The sequence below is a fragment of the Hylobates moloch genome, unplaced genomic scaffold, assembly GCF_009828535.3.
Source record: "Hylobates moloch isolate HMO894 unplaced genomic scaffold, HMol_V3 SCAFFOLD_12, whole genome shotgun sequence".
Classification (NCBI taxonomy): domain Eukaryota; kingdom Metazoa; phylum Chordata; class Mammalia; order Primates; family Hylobatidae; genus Hylobates; species Hylobates moloch.
The window spans coordinates 17,454,527-17,481,596 of record NW_026652287.1 but is presented as its reverse complement, the minus strand read 5'-3'; the positions used below and the strand labels follow the sequence as shown (position 1 = coordinate 17,481,596).

Sequence of the window (27,070 nt, the reverse complement as noted above, 5' to 3'; positions counted from 1 at the left end):
CGTGGACGGGGTTGGGAGCGGAGGGCGGCAGGTGCCAGCGGGGCCCGCCTCTCCCGCAGGCGGCCCCGGCAAGTTCACGGCCGGCCCGGGGCGAGCGGCGCGCGGCCGTGCGGCTCATTCTACCGCCCTGCGTGCGAAGGGGAGGCCGCGCCCCCTGCGCCCCCTCTCGCGCCGTGCCTGCCGCCGCCACCCGCCCGGCCGCCGGGCCGGCCACTGAGCGGCCGCTGCAGACTCGGCGGCGCCGGCGCACCTGCAATCAGGCCCCGCGCCGCGCCGCCGCCTCGCGCCCAAGGCCGCCGCGCGCCGCGCTCGCCGCTGATAAGAGGCGGCGGGGGAGGGGCGCAGGATGCTGGCGTTGGGGAAGGGCCGAGGGGTGGGTGGGCAGCTGGATCGGGCTCCCCTCCCCTCCCCTGCCCTTCCTCTCCCTCTCCCTCTGCGATGTCTCTCCCGAAAGTGTATGACTTGCCCATGTCTGTCTCTTGTCTGCGCCTCTCCCCTAAATTCCCTCCCTCCCCAGCCCTCGCCGCGAGCGTGTGTGCGCGTGCATGTGTGTGTGTGTGTCTATGTCTCCAGTTGCCCCCTGTCTCCTGTACCTGTCTCTGTGCACTTCCTGACCTTTCTGTCTCCCACTCCCCACCTCTGATTCTCTCCACCTCCAGCTGATTCTGTCTCTCTCTTCTCTCTCTTAGCATCCCCTCTTAGTTTCTCCCTGCCTCCCTGTTCTATTTCTCTCTTCCTCACCTAACTTGGAGCCAGTCCCTCCCCTCTCCGTGTCTGTCTTCTCTCCCTCTCTCCATCTTTCTGACTCTGACCTGCCTCTCCTCTTCTCTCTCCCTTCCCTGTCTCTCCGAGTCCTTGCCTGTTCCCCTTCTCTCTGCATCTTTCTCTCTGCGTCACCAACTCCCTGTCACTTCTCCGTTCTTTCACTCATTTGTCTGTATCTTCCCTTTCCTTTTCTCCCCCTGGGCCCCTCCCCATAACTCTGCGTGTCCCCTGCCCCATCTCAGCGTCCTGTGGCACTTTCTCCACGGCCGGCCCGCCTGCAGGGGCAAGGCCTTCAGAGCCAGCGGTTGCAGGAACAGCTGGACCCCACAAGGGGCCAGGCTCAGCAGGTGTCCTGACTTCAGGGGGCAGGACTGTGCTCACCTGGGTGCCTTTCATCTAAGGCTTTGGCGCACTTCACAAACAGTCATTAAGGCCCGCCTGGGGGCAGGTCAGGGAATATCACAGCCTGGGCTGTTTGGTTATCTTCATTATTAATACACACCCCCCTGCCTTAAATGAGTTTAGTGCAGGGGACAGAATCCCGACTGACGCCCAGAGAGATTAAGGTTTCCGAGGGTTGCACAGGCCAAAGATGACAAACTGATACAGCAGGGATGTGAGATTCTGCTGCTTCCTTCCTGCAGTGCAAGCCTCTGCCAGGAGCTTAGAAAACACCCTTTCTGAGATGGCTCTGGGGGTCAAGAGATGGGGCTAGATTTATCTGAATGGGTCCTGGCCTGGTGGTCTGCTTTGCACCAAACATGCAAGCAGGGATCTCAGTGGGAACCAGCCCCTTTTGCGCTTGAATAAATTCAGGAGCGATGGGAGAAGAACAGTGACATAGGGTTTATTTGTGTATTCGTTTTTCTGATCAGGGGATGCATCCAGAAAGTATCAATAGTTAAACAACAAGGGGGCTCAGGAGCTGCCATGCATCAGCATCTCAGAAACTGCATCTGGGGTGAAGCCACTGGGCCAAGAAGGTCAACAAGGTGGTGCCAAAAGCACATTCATTGGGCAGCTTTGCTTCATGAAGACAGCTCAGATCTACATTCAAGCCAATTTGCCCAGCCAACACTTCCCCTCCACCAACTCCCCAAAAGGGATATTTCTTTTTTTTTTTTTTCTTTTTCTTTGAGATGGAGTTGCCCAGGATGCCCAGGCTGGAGTGCAGTGGTGCGATCTCAGCTCACTACAACCTCCACCTCCAGTGTTCAAGCAATCCTCCTGCCTTAGCCTCCCAAATAGCTGGGATTACAGGCACCCGCCACCATACCTAGCTAAGTTTTGTGTTTTTAGTAGAGACAGAGTTTCACCATGTTGGCCAGGCTGGTCTTGAACTCCTGACCTCAGGTGATCCACCCACCTTGGCCTCTCAAATTTCTGGGCTTACAGGCATGAGCCACCACGCCAGGCCCCAAAAGGGCTATTTCTGGCACCTATTCTGGTGGCAGCAGTCATAACTAGTGCTCACTGTTTAAGCTCACATATCCCTGTAAAGAAAGAGCCTGTGTGTTGAAGCCTCCAGGATGGGTGGAGTTGGGGGAAGGGAGGGGAGACAAAATGCTATGGCCATTTGAGCATTTTTCACCAACTCTGCCTCCAGTATAAGAAGTTTTGGTCTAGTTGGGCGCCGTGGTGCATGCCAGTAGTCTGTTACTCGGGAGGCTGAGGCAGGAGGATCGCTTGAGGCCAAGAATTCGAGGCTATAGTGAACTATCATTGCACCTGTGAAAAGCTACTGCATTCCAGCCTGGACAACATAGTGAGATCTTAAATCTAAAAACAAATAGATAAATAAGAAAGTTATTGGTCTAATACTGTCAGTTAAAGGCCTTTGCTCTGTGACTTGCCATCTCTGGGCCTTATCCATAAAATAAGACACTTAATCTAACGATTTATTTGGCCCTTTCAAGTCTCTAGTCAAGCAGTTTCTATCTTTTGACTTCATACACACTTCCCCTAAATGTGTATGAAGTCACTAAGTATACATAGTATCCTTAAAGTAAGTGTATCCTTTATTCCAGGGCTGCAGGTAGGCCACACTCCCTGTTCCAAATCTCTGGGTTTTGTTGTTGTTTGTTTTGGAGAGGGGGTCTTCTCTTTTTAAAACTAGACCAATCTAGTGAAATGCCATGACATTTTATTTTTAAAGACTCATGCTAGGTTATACTAAGCATGCAAACATTCTTGAAATCTACTGTGACCTCACTTTGATAGCAAATACTAGTCTACCAGTGAGTTGAAAGACTTAAATTTTTTTAAACCATTTTTTAATCATTTGCAGATATTGAAATAATTTTTAATAACATCACTTACTTTGACTATCATTGTCAAAGATGACAACTTCACCTCTCTGCTTAGCAAGTAGTTCAGCTAATAAAGTACAATAAAACAAAGTGTCTATTGCAGAATCTAGCTCCTAAGCACACAGGTATTGACTAATATTCTTCCAGCTTTCCTGTTTATATGAACATTTTTATAATAAATGCTAGGAACAAAAGTATAGAATGTCCGCCAGCACCTAGGAGAATATTTAGTCTGTAAATCAGACTTCTTGTCATCAAAGATCAGGATCTGGCTAATAATTAAATCACATGCAGAATCTGGATGCTTAGTGGCTCTCTTTGAGAAAAAAGAAATGCAGCCTGCTTGGCGGCCCAGCCCAAAGCTAGCCTGGAGGAGCCACAGGAGAGGCCTGCGATGGAGAAATCTAGAATCTGATTGCACGCAGGCCACTGACTCACACTGTGATCTTCGGTAAGTAGGTTTACCACTTGGTGTCCTGTTTTTCCATCTGTGAGATGGGAATGATAACATGGGGCTGCTGGGTCAAGCCAGCAGATAACTTCCAGAAAGCCCTTTGAGCTTCTTGGAAACAGCACTCGAGATATGATTAGGCGCCAGCATGCTGCAGAGATGTGTGCCCAGTGGCAGTTGGAAGGATCCAGGTTCAGCCTGGGCAGAAGTGGTCATCGGGCTGTAAACAGAGCTTTTCAACTGCTCCACCTGGTGTCATGCATCTCATCTCCCCTTCCCCCTGCCGCTCCCCTGCTTTTCTGCCCCTCCCTCCATCACTCCCAACACAGCTCCAGCCTGAAACGCTTTCTCCCTCCTAAAACCTCCTGCTGTCACAGCCCAGTCATGTCTTACAGCAGTAATGTCGATAAGAAGCAGTAATTACTATTATAGAAGCTTCCATATTATTTTATAGGCCTTGTACTAAGTGAGTGCTTTAAAAGCATCGTCTAATTCTTACAAAAAATCACCCAGGTAAATATTATTATTTCTCTTTTACAGATATTTATAAAACTGATAGTTACCAACTCCAAAACACTTTTCCTAACTTATTCCATTAAGAGACAACTCGTGCTAGGTGCTTTACATACGTAGTATCATGCAGCCCTCACCACAGCCAAGCAAGATGAGACTTCCTTGTCTTTGCTTCACAGATAAGCCCCCTCTGAGTCTTCATCAATGTACTCTTCCTCATACTTCAGTATATTTTCTTTGACTTTATCAAGAAGCTGTTTTGCCACTTTCCCTCATATTTCAAGAGTGCACAAACACCTGCAAGGTATGTTTTATTTGCTGTAAAAACAAAACTCTGAAGTCTCAGTGGTTTATCACAATAAAACTAAATACAATGCAAGTCGGTAGAGGGCTCTGTTCCATGCAGTCATTCAGGCGCCCAGAATCCTTCCACTTAGTAGCTCTGCCTTTTTTATGTCTTTAAAGTCTTCTTCTTTTGGTAAGTAGATAAGAAGAGAGAGCATGAAGGATGATGTGGGAGGTTTTTAGGGGCCAGGCCTGGAAGTTGGGAATATCACTAATGGCCACCATCCATTAGCCATAACTTAGTCACAGAGTCTTACTCAACTCCCAGAGACACTGGGGAACATAATGTAGCTTGTGCCCAGGAGGCAAAAGAAGAGAATTTTGGTGAACATATAGCAGGCTCTGCCACAAAGTCTCAAGAATACATAGATGGGGAAAAGAGATATCCTTCTTCTGTAAAAGTTCCAAAATTAAGTATTTTCAGAGCTGTGCACCTCACCCCTAGCCATGAGTGATCTCTCTACAACACACCAGCTGGGATTTCCAGCCCCTTAAACAAAAATAGAAATAAAAGGAACAGGTCTGGTGGCTCATGCCCGTAATCCCAGCACTTAGGAAAGCCAAGGCAGGTAGGCAGGCAGATCGCATGAGGTCAGGAGTTGGAGACCAGCCTGGCCAACATGGTGAAACCCCATCTCTACTAAAAATACAAAAATTAGCTGGATGTGGTGGCGCACACCACCCAAGTAATCCCAGCTACTTGGGAGGCCAAGGCAGGAGAATCGCTTGAACCTAGGAGGCAGAGATTGCAGTGAGCTGAGAGCATGCCACGGCACTCCAGCCTGGGCAACAGAGTGAGACTCTATCTGAAAGAGAGAAGGAAGGGAGGGAGGGAAGGAAGGAAGAGAGAGAGAGGGAAGGAAGGAAGGAAGGAAAGAAAGGGAAGGAAAAGGAAGGAAGGGAAGGAAGGGAAAAGAAAGGAAAGGAAGGAAGAAAGAGGAAAGGAAGGAAGGAAGGAAGAAAGGAAGGAAAGAAGGAAGAAATCTACCCTGAAGTCTTGACTCCTTGCTAGTAGAACTTCTTTAGAGGAGCAATAGGAAGTCTGACCACTTTCAGGTTTAAACCTGTCAATGACTCCCCAGGAATAAATCTCTTCTTGTCAAGTTACACCTGCCCCTTGGGATGTGGCTCTGCTCACCTCCCCAAGCTTCTCTTCTATCACTACCACAGTGCCGCTTGCTCTGTGAACACACTAGGCTCTTTCTCATCTCCAGGTATTTGTACACGCAGCTCCCTCTAGCTGAAATACCCAACACTGGCCCCTACTAAACGCTATAGAGCAAGCTCCTCTTTACCCTTTAACACTGTAAAAAAGCCACTGTTTCTTGAATGCCTTCAGTGCCTTCATAGGCTCCTACAAGCCTTATTACATTGTTATAGCTATTGGTTTGCATTTTCTCTCAAGCAGTGACCTACCCCGCCAAGCCCAACCTTCAAACATAACCCCTCGGAGGGCACAGTTTTTAAGGGAGGGCGGCTGGGGATATGGAAATAATAGTCTCCGTGGTCCTTTAGAACTGGCTGGCCTCTCCTCACTTACTAGTTGGTAGCAGTTGCTATGCTTGGCCTACCCAGCCACCCCTTTCCACATCTTCCATTCTAGAAGAGCCCAGTTTTTCTTTCATTGCTCCTATGTTGCTGAAAAAATCCTGATTGGTTAAAGCCAATCATGTAACCTCCTCCTCCCATTTTCTTGCTAATGATTGGATGAAGAGAAAACATGTGACCCCCATGAGCAGGCATCTGCGAGGAGCTACTTGAAAAGGTTTCTTTGCTCTATAAATAAACACAGAAGGAATGGACCTTTTTCTGGCATCAGCCATGGGTGTATGAGAGAAAGTGACACCTGAAATGGCACAACCAACAGAGGCAGAGGCAACCTAGAGGGGCTAGTGAAGGAAAAGACAGAAAGAGCTTCTGACTTCAATGATATTGTTGAGCTGCTGAATTACTCAACCCTGGAACCATCTTAACTGCATTTCTTGGTCTATGAGATTGTAAAATCCCTGATGTCTAATTCTTCTGAATCTCTGTTTCTTGTAATTTGAAGCTAGTAATGTTCTAATAGGTGACAATATAAATTCTCATCCCAAGGTAATTTCTCATTCTTCACCTGTTCCCTTCCTCCCACCCTTCCAAGTCTCCAATACCATTATTCCACACTCTATGTCCATGTGTACACATTATTTAGCTCCCATTTATAAGTGAGAACATATGATATTTGACTTTGTTTCTGAGTTGTTTCACTTAAGATAATGGCCTCCAGTTCGATTCATGTTGTTGCAAAAGACATGATTCCACTCTTTTCCATGGCCGAATAATATTCCATTGCATATAAATACCAGTTTCTTTATCCAATCATCCAAAGACGCTACTACCAACTACATCAAGACAACAGAAGTAAACTGTGGGACTGAACAAAGTAAAGTGGGAGATATGCTCATCTTAATCCTAAATTAGATATATGCAAGTCAGTATATATGTTGGATATAAACTTCCATTTCATCATCTACAAAATGAGGATGAAATTATCCAATTTGTATTGTTAGTATGAGAATTAAATAAGAAGGAGCTGGGCACAGTGGCTCAAACCTGTAATCCCAGCACTTTGGGAGGCCGAGGCAGGCAGATCACTTGAGGCCAGGAGTTTGAGACCAGCCTGGCCAACATGGCAAAACCCCATCTCTACTAAAAATGCAAAAATTAGCTGGGCTTAGTGGTGCACACCTGTAGTCCCAGCTTCTTGGGAGACTGAGGCAGGAGAATTGCACGAACCCGGGAGGTAGATTGCAGTGAGCCAAGTTCACACCACTGCACTCCGGCCTGGGTGACAGAGCAAGACTCCATCTCAAAAAAAAAAAAAAAAAAAAATTAAGAAGGGATGTGAAGTACCTCAAACACCTCCAACAGTGCTTAACATACAGCAGGCATCTGTCCTTCTGGCTACACACAAAGAGAATTCTGGTCTAGCCCTTCAGCTTATTTCCCTTTCTCTCTTAGAGGCTTCAACTGTTGCTCTACTGATTTTATTATACAGAATCACAAGAAGAGAGAATAGAAATAAGAGAAATCATCCATGGCCCACAGGTTTTATGTCTGTTTCACAGTGTACAGGAAGTACAAATAAAGAACTTGAGTTATAGGAAATTAATTTTTGATTGTTTGTTTCATTAACAGTGATAGAGACTAGAGATTAAACCACGGGGCTCATGGACTTCTTAGGGCTATAAATGAGTGAATGAATAAATGGATGAATGAATATTTTATTAGGATCAACAACCAATCAAATGTCTATCTGCCAAGAATATGGCAATTATAAGGATGAATCTGAGGAAAACTATGTGCTTAGAGAAATGTGCTTTATGCATCCCGTATTCCATTCTTTACCTATTTTTCAGTGGCTATACCTTTATACTGAGCATTCCTATGTGCTCTTGTTCTTCACATCCCAATTACAGAATAGCCCCAGAAATAAAATCAATTACACCTATTAGATAAAACTGATGTCATAAACAAAGTTATCTTGTACTGCCGCTGCCTTCGATTCAACTCAAGTCAACCAATATTTATTGAGCACCTTGGAGGTCTCATACTGTTACCTCTTCTAGAGGTATCTGAATTTTGAGAGGAAAGGAAAGGACAATTTTTAATCTAAAACAATTTATTTCAAATGCACTGAGAAGCCCCCATAGGAAAATATTTATGGATCAGAATCTCTTTTGAGCCTTCATCATCCCACTAAACATTCTGCTTATCCCTGACCTACAGATTTGACAAATCTTAAATAACATAGGTGAATAATTATGTGTTAAAAATGAAGACTGCTCAAAGAACAGTCAGGTTGTTGATCAGCCGGATTGAACTTATGTTTATAACATTTTTAATGTTTTTCTTATGACTAAAGCAGCAACACTTAAGAATTCAGGACATTAAAAAATGTGCAAAGAAGAAAATAAAAGTCACCAATCAGAAAACCATGGGCACTATATGCTTTCTTCTATCTTTACACTCTTGCTTGGTTGTAGATATCTATATATTTGGGGTGGTGGCAAAAAATGTTATCATGCTCTTTAGATTACTCTGTAACTTTTTTCATTTTATCTATCACCAATACTTCTTTCTATTCTTTAAGATCATGGTTTTAATCACTATATGTGATTGTCCTTTTTTTTTCTTTTTTTTTTTTTTGAGACAGAGTCTCACTCTGTGGGCCAGGCTGGAGTGCAGTGGTGCAATCTCGACTCACTGCAAGCTCTGCCTCCCAGGTTCACGCCATTCTCCTGCCTCAGCCTCCCAAGCAGCTGGGACTACAGGTACCCGCCACCACTCCCGGCTAGTTTTTTTGTATTTTTAGTAGAGACGGGGTTTCACCGTGTTAGCTGGGATGGTCTTGATCTCCTGACCTCATGATCTGCCCACCTCCACCTCCCAAAGTGCTGGGATTACAGGCGTGAGCCACTGCGCCCAGCTGTGATTGTCCTTTTTTGCATTATGACATTTTTTTTGTAAGAATCTACTGCTGTACAGCTAATTTCCTTTTTCCCTATTGTAATTTTATTACCATCTGTGTATATATATCTTGATGAATATCTTTGATAATCTGATTCTTACTCCCATCACCTCAATAATTATTATTCTATATTGTTTTTCTATTTGATAGGCAAAAAACCAGTATCTATCTTCTTGTTTTAATTTGCATTGACTTTATTATAATGCTGCTGTTGATGATCTTTTTATAACTTTAATTGGCCATTCATATCCCTAGCCTGATTTTTCTATTTATACATTTATCTTCTTATTAATTTACACTAACTCTTCATATAATAAAATCGATAATCATTTTACTTCCATAATGTCTATATTTTCAACTTACAGTCCTCTTTATTTTGATTTGTGTATTTTCTGGTTTTAATTTTTTATTTGGTTTAATATATAACTTGTAGTTTCACCTTTTATGATTAAAAAAGGCTCCTCCAACTGGAGTTCGATAAAAGTTCATCTGTATTTTTCATAATTCATTTATAATTTCAATTTTTATATGTGACTCAATCTACTTATATTAAGTTTACTACAGGACATAAAGTAAGGGTTTTATTTTGTCAAATAATTTATCATTTTTCACAGCATTATTCTTCACCTGCTGATCATTTCTCCATTGATTTGAACTGACACCTTTATCGTGAGACTTCACAAGTGATTTTATTTGAACAGAGCTTCTTAAGCAAACAAATAAAATATTCTTTTCTGTGCTTGAGATGATTCATGGGATTTTATATTGAATTTTATCTGTCTATTTGTCGTTAGACACATACTGTTTTAATTACTGTAGCTTTATAATATGTTTTAAATTTGGTAATGTAAGTCTCTTATTTTTCACAAAAAACTTTATGGCTACTCTCATTTAATTTTAACTCTAAGATCATTTTTGCTTAATCTTGATTTCATTGAAAAATATTTTTCAAAATTTATTAGGCTAATTTTTTTAACTAGAGAAATTTTGGCTCTCTTATTCTTAAAGTTTTCCATTGATTCAATCAGATCATCTGCAAATAATTATATTTTTATGTCTCTATTTCTTGTTTATCTTCATCTTATGTAGTTTTCTTCCTGCCTTATTGCATTGACTAAAACTTCTTAAAAATTACTAAAAGGTAACAATGAGCATCCTCATTTCTGCTTTCAATGAGAAGGCCTCCACTATAAATGATGTTTCTATTGATTTGAAAAAGAAAATCAGTATTATGTTAGAGAAGCATACTTCTAGTTTAATGAAAGCTTGTTTATTATTCTTGTTTTAAATCACATGGATTTTGAATTTACCAAGTATTCCTTTTTGACCTGCATCAAAATAACCTTGCTGGACCATCTTATATTCCTGGTATAGACCCTACTTTACCGTGGTGGTTATCCTTCTAATGTAGGATTTCCAGTTGTGCTCCAGAAGGCACTGGGAACTCCATGGAGCCCCTCAGGAAATATGTGAGAGTGGGTTTAGGGAAAGATTGGGGAAGAAAGGAGGAGAGGTTGCGATTTTGGAAAAGAGAGACTCAGAAGACCCAGAAGGAGGATCTATTCACAGTACCACTGTTGCAACAAATTGAGACTTCACAAACAATTTTATCTGAACAGAGCTTCCTAAGCAAACAAATAAAAACATTAGCTTTATATACAGCATGATTTAAGGTCGATTTCTTTTTGTTTACTATGTCCTTATTTATATTTATAAGTGGGTGTGGCCTGCAGTTTTTCATTTTAGTGCTGCACTGGTGTATTCTCTGCCATTATCTATGGGAAGGTTTTAGGACTGTCCTGATTTCCCTAAGATTTTCCAAGTTTTATCACCAAAATCCCCACATCCAAGAAAACCACTCTGGGAAACCAGGACAGTTGGTCACCTTGGCAGTTTATAGAGAATGATGACTTCTTTTCTCTTGAAGATGGAAAGTATTTCCCTGATAAATTCCTTTGACTCAGGATTTTGTTTTTTAAAGAGGACATATTGGTAGTTGTGCAAATGTTTTCCCTGGTTTCTCTACATGTATAGAGGCACATACATACCTGTATACTTACACACATATATTAATTTTTAATGAATTTTATTAATATTTCCCTAGAAAATTTGTCATGTCATTACATTTTTTAAAAAGTGATTAATATAGAAGAGTATTTCTCAGCAGGAAGGGATTTTTGCCTCCCAGGGTCACAGCTTAGGGGTGGGAGGTCCTACTGGCATCTGGTGGGTAGAGATCAGAGATGCCACTAAATATCCCACAATGCCCAAGATAGGCCCCACAATAAAGAATTGTCCATCCCAAAATGTCAATAGTGTTGAGGTTGAGAAATCTTGATGCAGAAATATATATAACACTCCTATAACTTTAAATATCCCCTTCATATCTTCATATCCTGTTTCTCACCACTAACTTGGGGTATTTGGATTTCTTCATTTTTTTCTTTGTTAAGTTTTCTGTAACTTGCTCTTTTAAGATTTGTTTCTCAAACAATAATCGCTTAAGTTTACTTACCAAATTTTGATCATTTTTTGTCCTTATTGTTTGATTTTATGTTAGCCACTTCTTTTCTTCTGCTTTTGCATGGTTTGCTTTGATGTGCTTTTTCCAAATTCTTTTGTTGAAAGCTATTAGGTGCGAGGCAACAAGACCCCTTTAGGGCCGGCATTCAGTGACACAACTGTGGCCCAACATTATTTCAGCCATCAAAGTTATGCCAAATTGTGGGGGGAAAGTACTGAAAACATACATCCTGACCTGTTTTCTGGCAAAAGTCCTAGTTCTAACAGCTGGATCGATTCAACTGATTACATTTTAATTAAGCCCACTAATACCTACAGGTACAAAATAAGACTTTCTTTCAAAAATACACAGAAATTGAGATTTTTAAATAAAAAGATTCATAAGGAGAACCAGGTTAAGTAGGATATCGAGCACATGAATGAAAGAAGAAAGGTAAGGTTATAAAGTTGGAACAGCTGGAAGGAGGGATGCAGAAACAAAACAAAACAAAACAAAACAAAACAAAACACCAAAAGTGAGTTGAATTGATGGTGGTGGTGAAGAGATGATGAGAGTGGAGAGAGGCCTTAACAAGAGTAGGACTCAGGATCCAAAGGGAAGACAATGCATAACAATAACAGCTGTGCTCTCCACATCCTACAAGACACATGTGGTCACTCCCACTTTGTAGATAAGGATGTGGAGGAGAATCCGAAAGGTTGGGGAACATGCCCAGAGTCAGAGGGCTACAGGAGGCAAACTCTAGGCTCTTCTGATTCCAGAAGCCAACGTCTTTTCCACTACACCACGTCACCTTGCAAATTATTCCTCGCAGGTAAGAACTAGTCTAAGAATCTCACTACAAAGCAGTTTCTCCAACATCCTCTGCTTCACACACTTCCGCCTGAAGGAACACACCCACAACTAAGAATTCAGCTAAGCTGGGAAAAGTCCACATGAGGAACATAAATCTCTAGTTTACAGGAACAAGGAAAATCCCCCTTGGGAAGATTCTGGAGACAGCTCAAAAAGACAAAGTCTGGGAATTTAGAAAGAAAAGCTAAAATGTGTTCAACCACAATTTTCATGAGTTGTCACATCCCAAGGGCACCCACATCCGTGGAGACTGATGGCGAGGAAGCTTATTATTTGATCGTGTGAAGGTTGCCAAATGCCCAGTGGGGCAGTGAGGGTGGAAAGAGGGACAAGCTTTCCTTCTATGTGGCATCTGCATACAGGATTTGGCAGCTTTGCCTCCGCTTAGGTTTGCCTGTGAAACCACTTTAATTCAACACAACAAACATTAACCCAGTGTTGGAGATCTAGAGATCATAAAATAACAATCTCTAAAGAAAACTCACAATTAGGTAGAGGAGGCAGGTCCACAAATAAATAACTACAGCAATCTGCTCCATGAACAGGATGTTACTGCCAAAGAAAAGTTGGTTGGGAGAAGTGTTCCACTGTCAAATATGAAATGCTGTTCTCTTCACTGCGGGACTTCTCAGGGCCTTTACTCTGCAAGTGTCTCTTTGTAAACTTCCCTGACTTGGCAGCATATAGTTAGCAGCACTCCCCAACTATATTTGACCCTGAAAGCTCTTTCTACCTAAGGGACGTCTTAGAGAACTAGTGGTGTTCCCCTCTCCACTAGAGAAATTTAGACGAAAAGAGACTAGAACTAGATAGAATTGGGGTTAATGAAGTGGACTACTGGAGGTGACAGGGCGGAGTTTGGGGAAGCTTGGGGATAATTTGCAGAGGCAGCAATAATTTGAACTGTCATGAAGATGAAGAAGAATTGGTCAAACAGGTAGTCAGTGGGAGGTGGGAGAGAGTGGAAAGGGCTTTTGAGAAAGAAGCAATAGCGTAAGTCAAGAGAGTCATGGATCACGTGGCATATTCAGAAAACAGTGGAAAACTGGGGGCAGGTCTATGCTTCCAGAGCATAGTATGATCCATCCTTCACACATCACCTTCTCTTGCTACCTACCCATGCTTGCTTTGGTGTAGTAGAAGAAATGCAGCCCTTGCTCAAGCTTCCTGGAGTTCTCACCTACTGAGCCCACATTTTTCCTGTTATTTCTAAGATAATAAAGTATTATGGTATGCGTTCATGCATGGGTTTAGAGTCAGAAAGTCCTGGATTAAATCCCAATTACTCTCTTTCTATTGTCTGAGTTTGCATAAGCCATTGTCTCTTGTTCTGCCTCAGTTTCTTTCCTTGTCTATATGGTGGAGATGAGAAAAAGCACCTACCTCCTGTCATACTAATAAGCAAATGGCCAGAAGCTGTGCATATATAGAGACTGCTCAATGGTGGTAGCTATTGGTATTGATGATTATTAATATTTATGTGCCATTTGAAAAATAAGTATTCTTTGGGAATATCAGCCCCTTGCATAATATATACCACACAGCAGCATTTATGGGAATGGTCACCCAAGTGCCCCGTCATCTTTTGCTTTACAGGTTATAGAGAATGCCTTAAAGGAGTAAGGACCATGGGCTCAAGCCAGACTTACAAGATCTGTGACCTTGAACAAGTTACATGACCTCGTAAGTCTTCATTTTCTTATCTGTAAATTGGGGATTAAATGATACCAACCTCATCAAGTTGTTGTGAAGTATAATTGGCTTAATTATGCATAACATTTCAGCAGAGAGACAGGCACAAAGTAAAGTGCTGTGTGCGTGTTTGCTATTATGATTTGATAGTTTCTTCATCTGCAGATATTCCCTGGGACCCAAACCTGGGCTGCCCTTTCTCAGCGGGACTGACTGGAGCAGTTACTGATGGCAGCAGCTTAAAGAGGAAATGGAGAGTGTGTTTGCATGTTTTCTGCCATGAAATAGGCATCCTGAGACAATCTCTTCATAACTGACGTAGCCCAGCCCTCCGTACTGAAATTGCTGGACTCACACGAGGCCCAGATGTGGTTTAAACAGCATGTGGGGAAATCTCCGTAGGAGCAACACAGATCTCTGTATTCAGAGTTTTTCTTGTGGGCAGCTTGCATTTATTCATTCTTTCATTCTGGAAGTATTTATTTAGCTCCTGCTGTGTGCCAGGCACTGTGATAATAGTTGGAATGCAGAGGTGAATAAAAGAGTATGGGCTTGTCTTTATAAATAAATATATATGTATATGTGTGTGTGTATAATACCTATTATATATATTATGTATTAGTTGTGTGTTGTATATATGTTTATATATGTGTGTGTTTATGTATATGTACATATATGATAAGAGTTTATAATCTTATATGGAGACAGATATATTAAAATGGATTTTTTTTTTGGAGACAGAGTCTTGCTCTGTCATCGAAGCTGGAGTACAGTGGTGCAATCTAGGCTCACAGCGACCTACACCTCCCATGTTCAAATGATTCTCCTGCCTCAGCCTCCCAAGTAGCTGGGATTACAGGCACATGCCACCACACCCAGGTAAACTTTTTTATTTTTAGTAGAGATGGGGTTTCGCCATATTGGCCAGGCTGGTCTTGAACTCCTGACCTCAAGTGATCCAGCCACCTCAGTCTCCCAAAGTGCTGGGATTATAGGCGTGAACCACTGCCTCCTACTAAAATGGCTTTTATTCTGGTGGATAAATAAAGAAAACAGACCAGGACTTCTGCAAAATAATTTTTTTGCTATGGGCAAAGAAAATGTAAATTTCTTTTCACTATAATACAATTTAGCAAACATTAACTGAGCATCTACTATGTGCATAGCCCCATGCTGCGTTCCCTGAGGATACATTCATGAATAAGAAGCTACCCTCAGAAAGCTCATACTCTGGTATGATTATGAGCCAAAGATATTCATTTCTTAAAGTGTCCATCACTAGTTAGTGGAGGGAGCAGTATGGCCTAGTGGGTGGTGAGTGCCTACAGCCTGCTCTCAGGTCACCTGAGTCTAAGTCACCTGCATCAGGCACCTCCTAGCTGTGACTTTAGGCAAGTGATCTAACTGACCCTCAGTTTCTTCATCTGTCAAACTGTGCATAAAAATAGCGCCTACCAGGTGGATCACGAGGTCAGGAGTTTGAGACCAGCCTGACCAAAATGGTGAAACCCCATCTCTACTAAAAACACAAAAAGTAGCCAGGTGTGGTGGTGGGTTACTGTAATCCCAGCTACTCAGGAGGCTGAGGCAGAAGAATTGCTTGAACCTGGGAGGCGGAGGTTGCAGTGAGCTGAGATTGTGCCTCTGCACTTCAGCCTGGGTGACAGAGCAAGACCCTGTCTCAAAAAAAAAAAAAAAAAAAAAAAAGAAAAAATAATAATAATAATGCCTACCTTTTGGGGTAATTGCACAAATTCAATGAAGTTTTGTACGTCAGGGGCTGAGCAAGGAGCCTGGCATGCATTAAACACTCACAACTTAGTAACAGAGGAGTAGAAGAGTATTATTTTAAAAGCACTTTTATTGAATTAGTAAGTGCTGGATTCAGTGAAGAAGACTTGGTGAGGTTTTTTAAAAAATTTTTGTTTTAATTTTTCCAATGAGGGTTTTTGAGTGTTTTTTTTTTTTTTTTTGATAGTCAGAATTGACCTACATTCTACTGCATTTTTCTGTTGCAGAAACTGCTTATTTTTAAAGGCCCTGAACTTAGCTTCCCTTTGCCTTTAAACAAGTCTCACCTGAGGGCTCTATATAGAACAAAGGACCTATTTAGAGTGACCAACTGTCCCCGGTTGCCAGAGCCTGAAGGGTTTTCTAGGACATAGGACTCTCAGTGCTAAAACCAGGACAGTCCTGGGCAAATCAGAGTGGCTAGTACCCCTCCTGGGTAAATAACAAGAAGGTGCCCATGTAAAGTCTCTCTGAGTGTGCGCAAGTGTGGGCCTCAGAAAATGAAAGTGACACCTGGACAACACACAGCTGTGTCTGGCACCCGAAGTTCAAGGTCCACAGGACAGAGCCCCAGCAGCCTGAGACCTGCATGCATCTACCCCTGCTAAGGCTGCCTCCGCCACAGCACAGCCTGCTGGTGACTCAGCAGCCTTCTAGGTCCTGAGCCGCAGCTTCCAATCACTCAGAGCAGCTCTTGCTCCTGATACTAGGGTAAGACCCTTGAGTCACTCGGAGAGGATTCAGAATGGAGGGAGGAAGGAAGAATTAGCAACTGCATGCGAGGTGCAACATGAGAGCCATGGCTTTGTTCTTAGGGTTGGTTCTGGATTCAGATTTGGCTCTGCTACTCTCTAGTGACATGATTTTGGACAAGCTACCTATCTCTTCTGTTCCTCATTTTCCTATTTGGAGAACTACATGACATAACGCATGTCACCAACTTAGCACAGGGAAGGGTACACAGACAGGACTTCATAAATGGCACTCATCAATGACAATTGTTGCTACTATTGTACTGGCACGATCACAGATAGTATTGACATGATCATAAAAACACATTATTGTGACTAGTATCAACAGGATTATAAATAGTATTGACATTATCACAAATTGGGAACATGGTTATTCCTCCCTCCTCATCCTTTAAGTAAGCCATTTAAAATAGCTGCAAAATCCAGACCAACACTTCAAACACAAACACAAACACAATAACCTAGAAGTGGTGGTGAGTCTCTTTACAAGTTCAAACAAACAAAAAAAGATGTTCAAGTAGGATACATTAAAAACACATAGATTCGATTTTTAAAATCTCTGATTTTTTTTTTTCCAGCTTTGGAAGAGACAATTCTTCCAAATTCTCATAGTCTAAATCAACAATCTCTCCCAAAGTATGTTTAGGTAAAAATATGTATTATTTTATGAAATAATAAAATAAAATAAAGGAGGTAGTCCAGGAATTAAATGGGTTTGGGGAATACTGAACTAAATTAAATGTAATGAGTTTCTTTACTGCAAGACTTCTCAAAGCTTTTACTACATGGATCAACTTCCTGACTCTCCGAGAGGGGAAGCACGTGCTGCCATCCCCCTATTGACTTGGTAATGCCACCTTTGTTCATGGAACATGGACTAGAGTTGGGTGGAATGGAGTTGAAAAGTTCTAATCCAGATGTTTCTGCCAAAGTTCTAGATACCTCCTCATCTCAGTCCACACCCCATCGCATGGCTTCCTAGGGAATTCCTACTTTATTCCTGGTCTCTGAATCCTTCCACTTGGTCACTCAAGAGCTCTGACTCATTCCTGAGCTTGGCCTTTACTTCTAGGTGAGTCTGGATTCTCCCCACTGACCTCCCAAGGAATAGGACACTAGAATCTGAGCAAACATGGAAACCTTTCTTTGTATCTCATCCCTCCTTTCTGGGAAACTGAGTGTTGTTGTTGTTTGATCTACCAAGATGTTTCATTTCTCCTCAGAGAGCATTGCTATTTGATGAAGATGATGGACATGTTGATGCTCCTCATGATGATAAAATAAGAAATAGCTTATCTTTACAGAGCAGATACTATGTGCCTGGCACTGTGCCTCATCCCTGTGCAGTGGGTACTATTATAAATGAGGAAACTGAGGTTACAAGAAGGTCTGTGACTTTCCCATGATTACCTACCTAGTAAGTTGTAGAACTTGTCTCTACATGAATGATCTCATTTGAGACCACTAGAAAATTGACTTAATTCAGAACTCATTTTCTTAAACTACATGATGCTGATTTTTCTCAAAAACATAAGTAAAGATCCTAAATGAACTCTAACAGGCAGATGCTCATCAAAATGATCACATCAAGTAGATTTGGGAAATATTGAACTAAATTAAATTTAATGAGTTTCTTTACGACAGGACTTCTCAAAGCTCAAATGAGGGCCCTGTAAACCCTCAGCTTCCTTCAAACACTAACTTAGGATATCTCAAAATGTAAGATGAGCACCCCAAGCCCCATACAATATGGCACCCAATGACGTAAGCCTTGAATAACCATCTTCCACCATCTGCTTCAGCTTGGCAGGGGAAACAAAGGCATATGGCCCCAGGTTACATGCTGATGTGACTCACAGATGTGTTGGCTTTACCCTATCTCTGCCATTGGCATTCTTTTATTCCATCAGCATCTCAGGGTTTTGTTTTAGGTTCTTTTCATCTAAATAATGGGGTAATTGAGCAACCCTATCCTATGCCAAAAGATGCTTTCCTGACCTGGAGTACTCACAAGTCCAACCCTTCGAGTTATTAATTATAAGCCCAGAATCACCTCTGCCCAGTCCCCCACCCCAGCCAGCAGAGATAAGGTGCTGCCCTACTTCCTCCAGCAAACTGTCTCCTTGTCACGTCGTTGGCGCCACCGAGGTGACTGGCGCCCGCCGCACCTCCCTGCCCACCTCGTGAGGTGGCAGCTTATCATCTGAGAGTGAAGTGATGCGTGTGTCCACACACAGGCTGGTTGCAGACAGTATTTGCAGGCTTGTAAAAGGTGCTATATAAATCAATTATTAATACTAATCAGAACATGATGGCCCCACGAGCAGGAGAGGGGAGGCCCAGACGTGGGGGCCACACCCTCCTTGACACAGTCAGTCAGGAGCCAGGTATCTCACGAGTTATAAAGAGATGTGAGGAGAGATGACCCAAGTGTGATAAGAATTAACCTCTTCTCCACGGGTCCCACCTGGCCCTTCAAAAGCCTCTGCCTGACAGCACTGCCTAAGTTAAAGAAAGTTCTGGAACTTTAGAATGACAGGACTTTGAGAGCAAGGCTTTGGTGCCAGTACTTAGTCCTACACTCTTTGCTGAATTCAGTCAAGGCTATAGTTTATCCTCATTGGACTCTAGAGAAAAGGGTGCCTACCAAGATATATTTCTCACAACCAGGTTGTCACTTCTTGACATTGGGTAGCGCCATTCACGGACCATGGATCTGGGTTTATTCTCTTAAGCCACTTTCTGTTTCTCCCTTGGGATCCACCTTGTGAGCTTTGAGCCAAAGAAACCATTTCTTCATGTAATAGATGTGATGAATTGATTTCAGGTTTATTCTCAGATGTTCCAAGATCCTCGTCTAGTTTGGTTACCCTTCTAAGAGTATTCAAATTATCTTCATGGGTGGTACAAAAGTCACACAAATAAACAAAAACCAAAATAAGTATCACCCATCACCAGAAAATAATAAGTATCATGTATCCCATGACCCTTGGAATCTGCTCTTGTCAAGGTGGCATATCCAAAGTGGACAATCTTAGTTGATTCATTAGTGATTGACAGTTAGTTGACAATTAGTGATTAACACTAAATCCTAAAGGTTGGATATCCCTGTCCTAAAAAAAATTGATAATAAAAATGAATATTTGTTCAGCATGAATATCCTAAGAATCTAAAGTACCAAGAAAGGTGGCATAAAAGGGAGGAAGGATCCTGGAGGAAATGAAATGGAGAAGACCCAGAGAGTCATCGCACAGAAAAAGCCTGGGATAAATGAGCAGTGATGGATCTACATAGCAGACACCACTCCAAGGAGATACCAGCCTCAACTCACTTTTATTCTGGGGTGGGCAGTAAAGTCAGTTTAGGCAGAATAATGCCCAACCCCCCACCAAAGATTTCCACATCCTAATCCCTGGAATCCCCAGAACTTGTGAACAAGTGACCTTACAGAGCAAAAGAGACTCTGTAGATGTGATTAAGCTAAGGATCCTGAGATGAGGGGATTATGCTGGATTACCCAGGAGGGTCCAATGTCATCATAAGGGTCTTCATAAGAAAGAAGCAGGAGAGCCAGAGACAGAGGAGATGTGAAGGCAAGCAGAGATCAGGGCAATGCAACTACTGGCTTTGAAGAACAGAAGGGGGCCGTGAGCCAAGGCCTGTGAGCAGCCTCTAGGAGAAAGAAAAAAAAAAAAAGCAAGGAAACTGATTCTCTTCTAAAGTGTCCAGAAGAGATGCAGCCCTGCCAAGACCTTGATTTTAGAACTTCTTATCTCCAGAATTGTGAAATAGTAAATGTGCATTGTTTCAGGCCACTGCGTTTGTGGTAATTCCTTGCAGCAGCAGTACTACATTAATATAATGGGTAGGTTTGGGCTGTTCTCCAATCTCAGCCCTCTTAGGCACCCTGAAGAGCTGTGGTCAGTTGCAGGGTGTGACACATAATTTATTTCTAATCATTGTTCAATCACTAAAGTTTGGGAATTATTTACTTAAAAGTTTAGGCCAGGTGCAGTGGCTCATGCCTGTAATCCCAGCACTTTGGGAGACTGAAGCAGGAGGATTGCTTTAGTCCAGGCATTCGAGACCAGCCTGGGCAACATGACAAAACCACATCTCTACAAAAAATAGAAAAAATTAACCACACATGGTGGCACATGCTTGTAATCCCAACTACTCGGGAGGCTGAGAGAGAAGGATTGCTTGAGTCCCAGAAGGGGAGGTGGCAGTGAGCTGAGAGTGCACCACTACATTCCAGCCTGGGTGACAGGGTGAGACCTTGTCTCAAAAAAAAAAAAGGTTTAGAATAGGTTTCTGCATTTATTCACTCATTCAATAAATATTTATTGAACACCTCCTATGTGCTAGGTCTCTTCCTGGTGCTGGGATGCAGAGTTAATTGAGCCAGGTAAATAGCTGCCCCCATGAAAGTGACAGTCTAATGGAATGACTCTGTGGTGAAGAGGTGAGCAGTTGAATGACTCACATCATTGCAGATAATGATGAGGGCCATGAGGATGCTGGAGAGTGGACCAGAAACTGACCCTAACCCCACCCATGCCCACAACAGGGCACATTCTGCAGGTCAACATCTCTGCTTAGGAAGCATTGCAGGAGATTCTATGCCAAGGCACATTTGAACCCCGCTGATGACTTTAGGGAAGACACTGTAGGTGATAGCAGAGTCTTAAGGGGGTTGAAGAAATATGGGGTCAAGCCACTTAAGGGGTGCCCAGGCTACTTCCTATGGGCATCTCACATGCCTCCTCAACCCAGTGACTTCAGGGCTATACAATAGCACTACCTGGGTGGCTTTTTAGTTGTTATTTTAATTATACCAGTGGAAAGACAGTTTGGACATATAAACAAACACTTCTCAAATTCCAGCGGGCACACAGATCCCCTGGAAGCTTGTCAAAATGAGACTGGTTCAGCAGGTCTGAGGTGGGGCCTGAGATTCAGTATTTCTTGCCAGCTCCCAGGGAATGTCCATGCTGCCAGGCCACGGACCACACACTCTGGATTAGCAAGGGGGTGGACAACCAAATTAGCCAAATTCCACCAACAGCCCCCAAATGGGTAAATCGCCAAGTGCAAAGGGTTAATAGTTATCTTCTTGTAACACCCCAGTGGTTTTCTGCACACGGGCTACAGGGTACACTTATACTCTGACACTTACTAATTGTGGCATCTGGGGTAAGTTACTTCATGACCCCATGCCTCAGTTTTCCCATCCATAAAATGGGATCATGATGGTATCTACCTCAGAGAGTTGTTATGAGGAGTCAGTGAGTAAACGCAGGGAAAGTACTGCATGTCGTAAGTGTTCAATGCGTGGTAGCTATCCAAATTAACGTTTCCTCCCCTCTTTAGACCACAGCTTCATAAGGACAAATTTTGCATCTGATATTTTAAATATTCTCTATGCTGAGACTGGATTCTGGCACTTAGTAAGTGCTTTATATGTCTGTCGCATGAATCAGTGGCTTAATGAATGAAAGGATACAAGCAAACCAAATCAATTTAGTTTTTTTTGTTTTGTTTTGTTTTGTTTTGAGGCAAAGTCTTTCTCTGTCACCCAGGCTGGAGTGCAGTGGTGTGATCTCGGCTCACTGCAACATCCGCCTTCTGGGTTCAGACGATTCTCCTGCCTCAACCTCCCAAGTAGCTAGGATTATAGGCGTGTACCACCACACCTGGCTGATTTTTGTATTTTTAGTAGAGACGGGGTTTTTCCATCTTGGCCAGGCTGGTCTCGAACTCCTGACCTCTAGTGATCCGCTTGCCTTGGCCTTCCAAAGTGCTGGGATTATAGGCATGAGCCACCACGCCCAGCCTCCAAATGAGTTTATTTTCAAAGGCACCATCAAAGGAAGAAAAGAAGAAAGGGGGTAAAGGGAGAAATTCACATTTATTGATTAGCTATCCTGTGCCCAGCATGGCACCAGTTGCTTTTCATACACCATTATAGTTCATGCTCTGAAGAGGCCTAAGACAGAAGAAAGAGAGATCCCGCAGGTTGAGGCTTAAAGAGGCAAAAACACTTGCTCAGGATCTCGTGGCTGTTAAGTGACGAAGGCAGGGTTCAAAGCCATGCCTGCCCAAGCTGGTTTTCCTCACCAACCCTGTGACACAAAACCTTCTCTGACCCCCGGTATTTCCCATTAAGAGAATTAGTCACTGTTGGCTTTGATCGGCTGGGCTGGGCTGGCAATGCAGTCCTGAATGGCATTTCTCTCGGGCCCTTATCTTTATTAACTGTGAATTTATCTTCCTCCAGAGATAGGGCTCTGGGTGAAGGGCCCCCTGCCCACACCTAGGCAAGTCTTACCTGCTCTGAACGGGCCAGCAGGTGACTGTGAGTCCTTTAATTGCCTTCTTCCTCACCTAACCCCTTCCCTTAAGTTCAAGCCTGCACTGTAAACATGATCTCCAGGACCAAAGGTAAGGGAGGTGAAGCTTGTGGATATTAACCCATAAAAACCCTTCATAAGCCCAGTGCATTTCATAGCACCGTAAATTAATCCTTGTCCTTCATAGCCTGCGAGGAGAGCAGAAGATGAAGAGCAAACTGAGGAGTCACGCGAGGCCAATGATTGCACAATTGGCGCCGAGAGATGCTATCTGAGTCAGAACAGAAGGGGCTGACCCCAGAGTGTCCCCTTCTAGCAGGTGAAGGGTTTGGGCCAGACCATCCTGTAAGGATTATGACATCCTATGAATTTGAAAACAAAAGAAAGAAAGCGCTCTGTGAAGGGGCATGAAAGGGCTTGTCCAGCCTGCATTTCATGGCCTGAGACAGTTCCTCTTAGAGTCCATGGGATATAAACAGGTGACTTTTTGTCAAGGCAGAGGTTTCCCCCAATTAGATTGAAACCCCCCTCCTCAGGGTGAGCCTAGAATTAGTGCAGTTTTGATAACTCAAAGAGTGATTGAACTCATTTCAGCCATGTCCTCAAAGTTCTGACCCCAGAGGCCACCTAAGTTCGCCATTTTCTGCGAGTGTTATGGTTCTAAAACGTTCTCTCTTATAATGCTTGAAAAGAAGGTTTAAGAATTTTCCAATGTATGATGGTTCCTAACAAGCAGAGTCATTTCTCAAGAATTGTTTTTGCAAGGTTGTCTACGACTGGCTTTCTCACTTGTTTGCTTCCTTCTAATACAATTTTCTGAATACTGGCCATGTGCCAGATATTATATTATCAGCCACGGTATACCAGATGTACATTTATGGCTTCCTGAAATTCCTGATCTAGTGGAGGATAAAGATGAATCTACCAGAAACTATAATACACAATGACAAGTTACATGATTAGAGAGAAAATACAGGTGGGATTTTAAGCAAATCACCACATGGGCTTGCTTTTGCTACACAGCAAATATCTCTCAAATTCTTCATTCATTTGGAGTCAGCAAATATTCGGAGAATACGAAATCACTTCATTATTAGCTGAATGCAACCTACAAGGTAATCCATATAACACACTCCAAGGCCAATCATCAAATTCATTTAAATATTCCACTTCTTGGGGTTTCCTGCTCATCAATTCCCTACAAGTATAGATGGTATGAGATAGCCCATACTTCAAATGTTTCAAAAATATTATTTGAGTTGTCAAACATTATAAAATAAAAAACTCACTTATGCAATGTAGAAAAGAAGATGAGTCAAGTATCTTTAAGAGTCTGACTTTGAGAAATTGGCTTAGGGCAGAGAGATAAGGTAAAATTCAAAGACTCATTTTCAACTTGAAAAATATGCTGCCCTCCCTAAGACTTACCAAAAACAAAAAGAAAAAACAAACATATCGAACTCAGATCCACAACCTGATTTTCAAAATCAGTCTACACAAATGTTCATGTTTAAACACGTCCTTTACGGTGTTATTTATAATACAAGAAACTTGAAAGGCCCTACAAGTTCATTAATAGCAGAATGGTTAGCTAGCAATTAAGTAGCAAATAAAAATATTTAGAAAGCTTTTACTGACATGTAAAAGAAAGACTTCTGACGCTAGGACGAAAGGCAGAATACAAAATAAAATATTTAATAGTTTTAAATAAGTTTTAAGAATCAAGAATAAAGAAAGACACCAAAATGTTAACAAAAGTTGCCTCTGGGTAATGGAAATGATATTAAACAAATGAGATTTGGTGCATGAGACCTTTGGATCAAATCCTGGCTTCACCACCTTTTACTTGGATTTCTTTTTCTTTTTCTTTTATCCTAAAACATTAGTATTTTATTTTTATTTCTTAATTTTTTATTTCCAGAGGTTTTGGGGGAACAGGTGGTACTTGCTTACATGAGTTAGTTCTTTGTGGTGATCTGTGAGATTTCAGTGCACCCATCACCCAAGCAGTATACACTGAACCCAATTTGTAGTCTTTTATCCCTCACCCCCTTCCCACTGTTTCCCCCTGAGTCCCCAAAGTCCATTGTGTCATTCTTATGCCTTTGCGTCCTCATAGCTTAGCTCCCACTTATGAGTGAGAACATCATATGTTCTCACTTCCATTCCTGAGTTACTTCACTTAGAATAATAGTCTCCAATCCCATCCAGGTTGCTGCAAATGCCATTAATTAATTCCTTTTTATGGCCGAGTAGTATTCCATTGTGTGTGTGTGTGTATATATATATATATATATATATATATATATATATACACCACAGTTTCTTTATCCACTTGTTGATTGATGGGCATTTGGGTTGGTGCCACATTTTTGCAATTGCAAATTGTGCTGCTATAAACATGAGTGTGCAAGTATCTTTGGATTAATATTCTCTCTCAACTTCTTTTTCATCTTCTAAAAAATAGACTCATAACAATACCTGCCTCATAGTGCTGCTGCAAGAATTAAAAGAAATAATGCAAGTATGGGAGTGTAAATTAGTTCAGCCATTGTGGAACACAGTGTGGTGATCTCTCAAAGAACTTAAAATAGAATTACCATTTAACCCAGCAATCTCATTACTGGGTATATACCCAAAGGAATATAAATCATTCTACTATAAAGACCCATGCATGTATATGTTCATTGCAACAGTGTTCACAATAGCAAAGATATAGAGTTAACCTAAATGCTCATCAACAGTAGACTGGATAAAGAAAATGTGGTATATATACACCACGGAATACTATGCAGCCATAAAAAAAGAATGAGATCATATCCTTTACAAGAACACGGATGGAGCTAGAGGCCATTATCCTAAGCAAACTAACACAGAAACAGGAAATGAAATATTTCATTTTCTCACTTATAAGTGGAAGCTAAACAATTAAAACACCTGTAATCCCAGCACTTTGGGAGGCCAAGGTGGGCGGATCATGAGGTCAGGAGCTTGAGACCATCCTGGCTAACACGGTGAAATCCCATCTCTACTAAAAATACAAAAAAATTAGCCAGGCTGGTGGTGGGCACCTGTAGTCCCAGCTACTCGGGAGGCTAAGGCAGGAGAATGGCGTGAACCCAGGAGTTGGAGCTTACAGTGAGCCGAGATTGAGCTACTGCACTCCAGCCTGGGCCACAGAGAGAGACTCTGTCTCGAAAAAAAAAAAAAAAGTGGACACAAAGAGGGGAAAAACAGACACTGAGGCCTACTTGAGGATGGAGGATGGGAGGAGGGAGAGGATAAGAATAAATACCTGTCGGGTACCATGTTTATTACCTGGGTGATGAAATAATCTGTACACCAAACCCTTGTAACACACAGTTTACCTATATAACAAACCTGCACGTGTACCTCTGAACCTACAATAAATGTTTAAAAAATAATATATACTAAATGATCAATAATGGAAACTATTATATGTGAACATATGTAATACAATATTATGGGTATATACTTTAATAAGCTTTCCACAATTTAAATATACTATACATTGCATCAGAAACAGATTGATCTTAAACGTTTTAAAATTTTACAATTAGAAATAGAATTTCAGATGTCAAACTGCCATCAAATAGGCTTTGTTCCATTGTTCCAGTGCTTTAGCAATGAACCAGGCTTGGCAGGGGTTGTGGTGATTCAAAACTCTGAGCAAGGTTTAAATGCTGATAGGGATCACTTCTTACCTTTATAGAGAAACGTTCATAAATCATGACAGAGGGTTTGAATCTCTGTGTATGAGTATAAAGTAAGGTTGTTTTCTTGTAAGTAGAGAAGGAGATTTTTACTGTTCATATAAAGTGAATTTATGGAAGCCAGGCTCAATAGCTTGTCCTACCTGTAATCCTAACTACTTGGGAAGCCAGAGCAGGAGGATCCCTTGAGGTCAGGAGCTCAAGACCAGCCTGAGCAACATAGCCAGACCCTGTCTCTAAAAAAGAAGAAAAAAAGAATTTTAAAGAAAAAATAGGAAAAGGGGGAAAAAACAAAAAAAAACTGAGTTTATGAATAGCTGGAAAACACAAAGAACTAGCATTTAGAGTATAAATTCCTAAAGGGCTAGAACTTTCAATTAAGAGATACCATTTTTCTTGCTCAAATTTTAGAAAACAAATGGGGAGAAAAATGATTGCCTATTAGAAGTTTAGTAAACAGAGACAGAACTTCCAGA

General features: G+C 42.1%; 1 long non-coding RNA gene across 1 annotated transcript in view; it reads right to left on the bottom strand.

The window, feature by feature from the left end:
* Nucleotides 1-26,814, bottom strand: part of LOC131380897 (uncharacterized) — a 76,815-nt gene extending 50,001 nt beyond the window's left edge. Inside the window, exon 1 of the long non-coding RNA XR_009209174.1 lies at nt 26,738-26,814. This is a non-coding gene — a long non-coding RNA (uncharacterized LOC131380897). The remainder of the gene's footprint in view (nt 1-26,737) is intronic.
* Nucleotides 26,815-27,070: the final 256 nt, after the last annotated feature.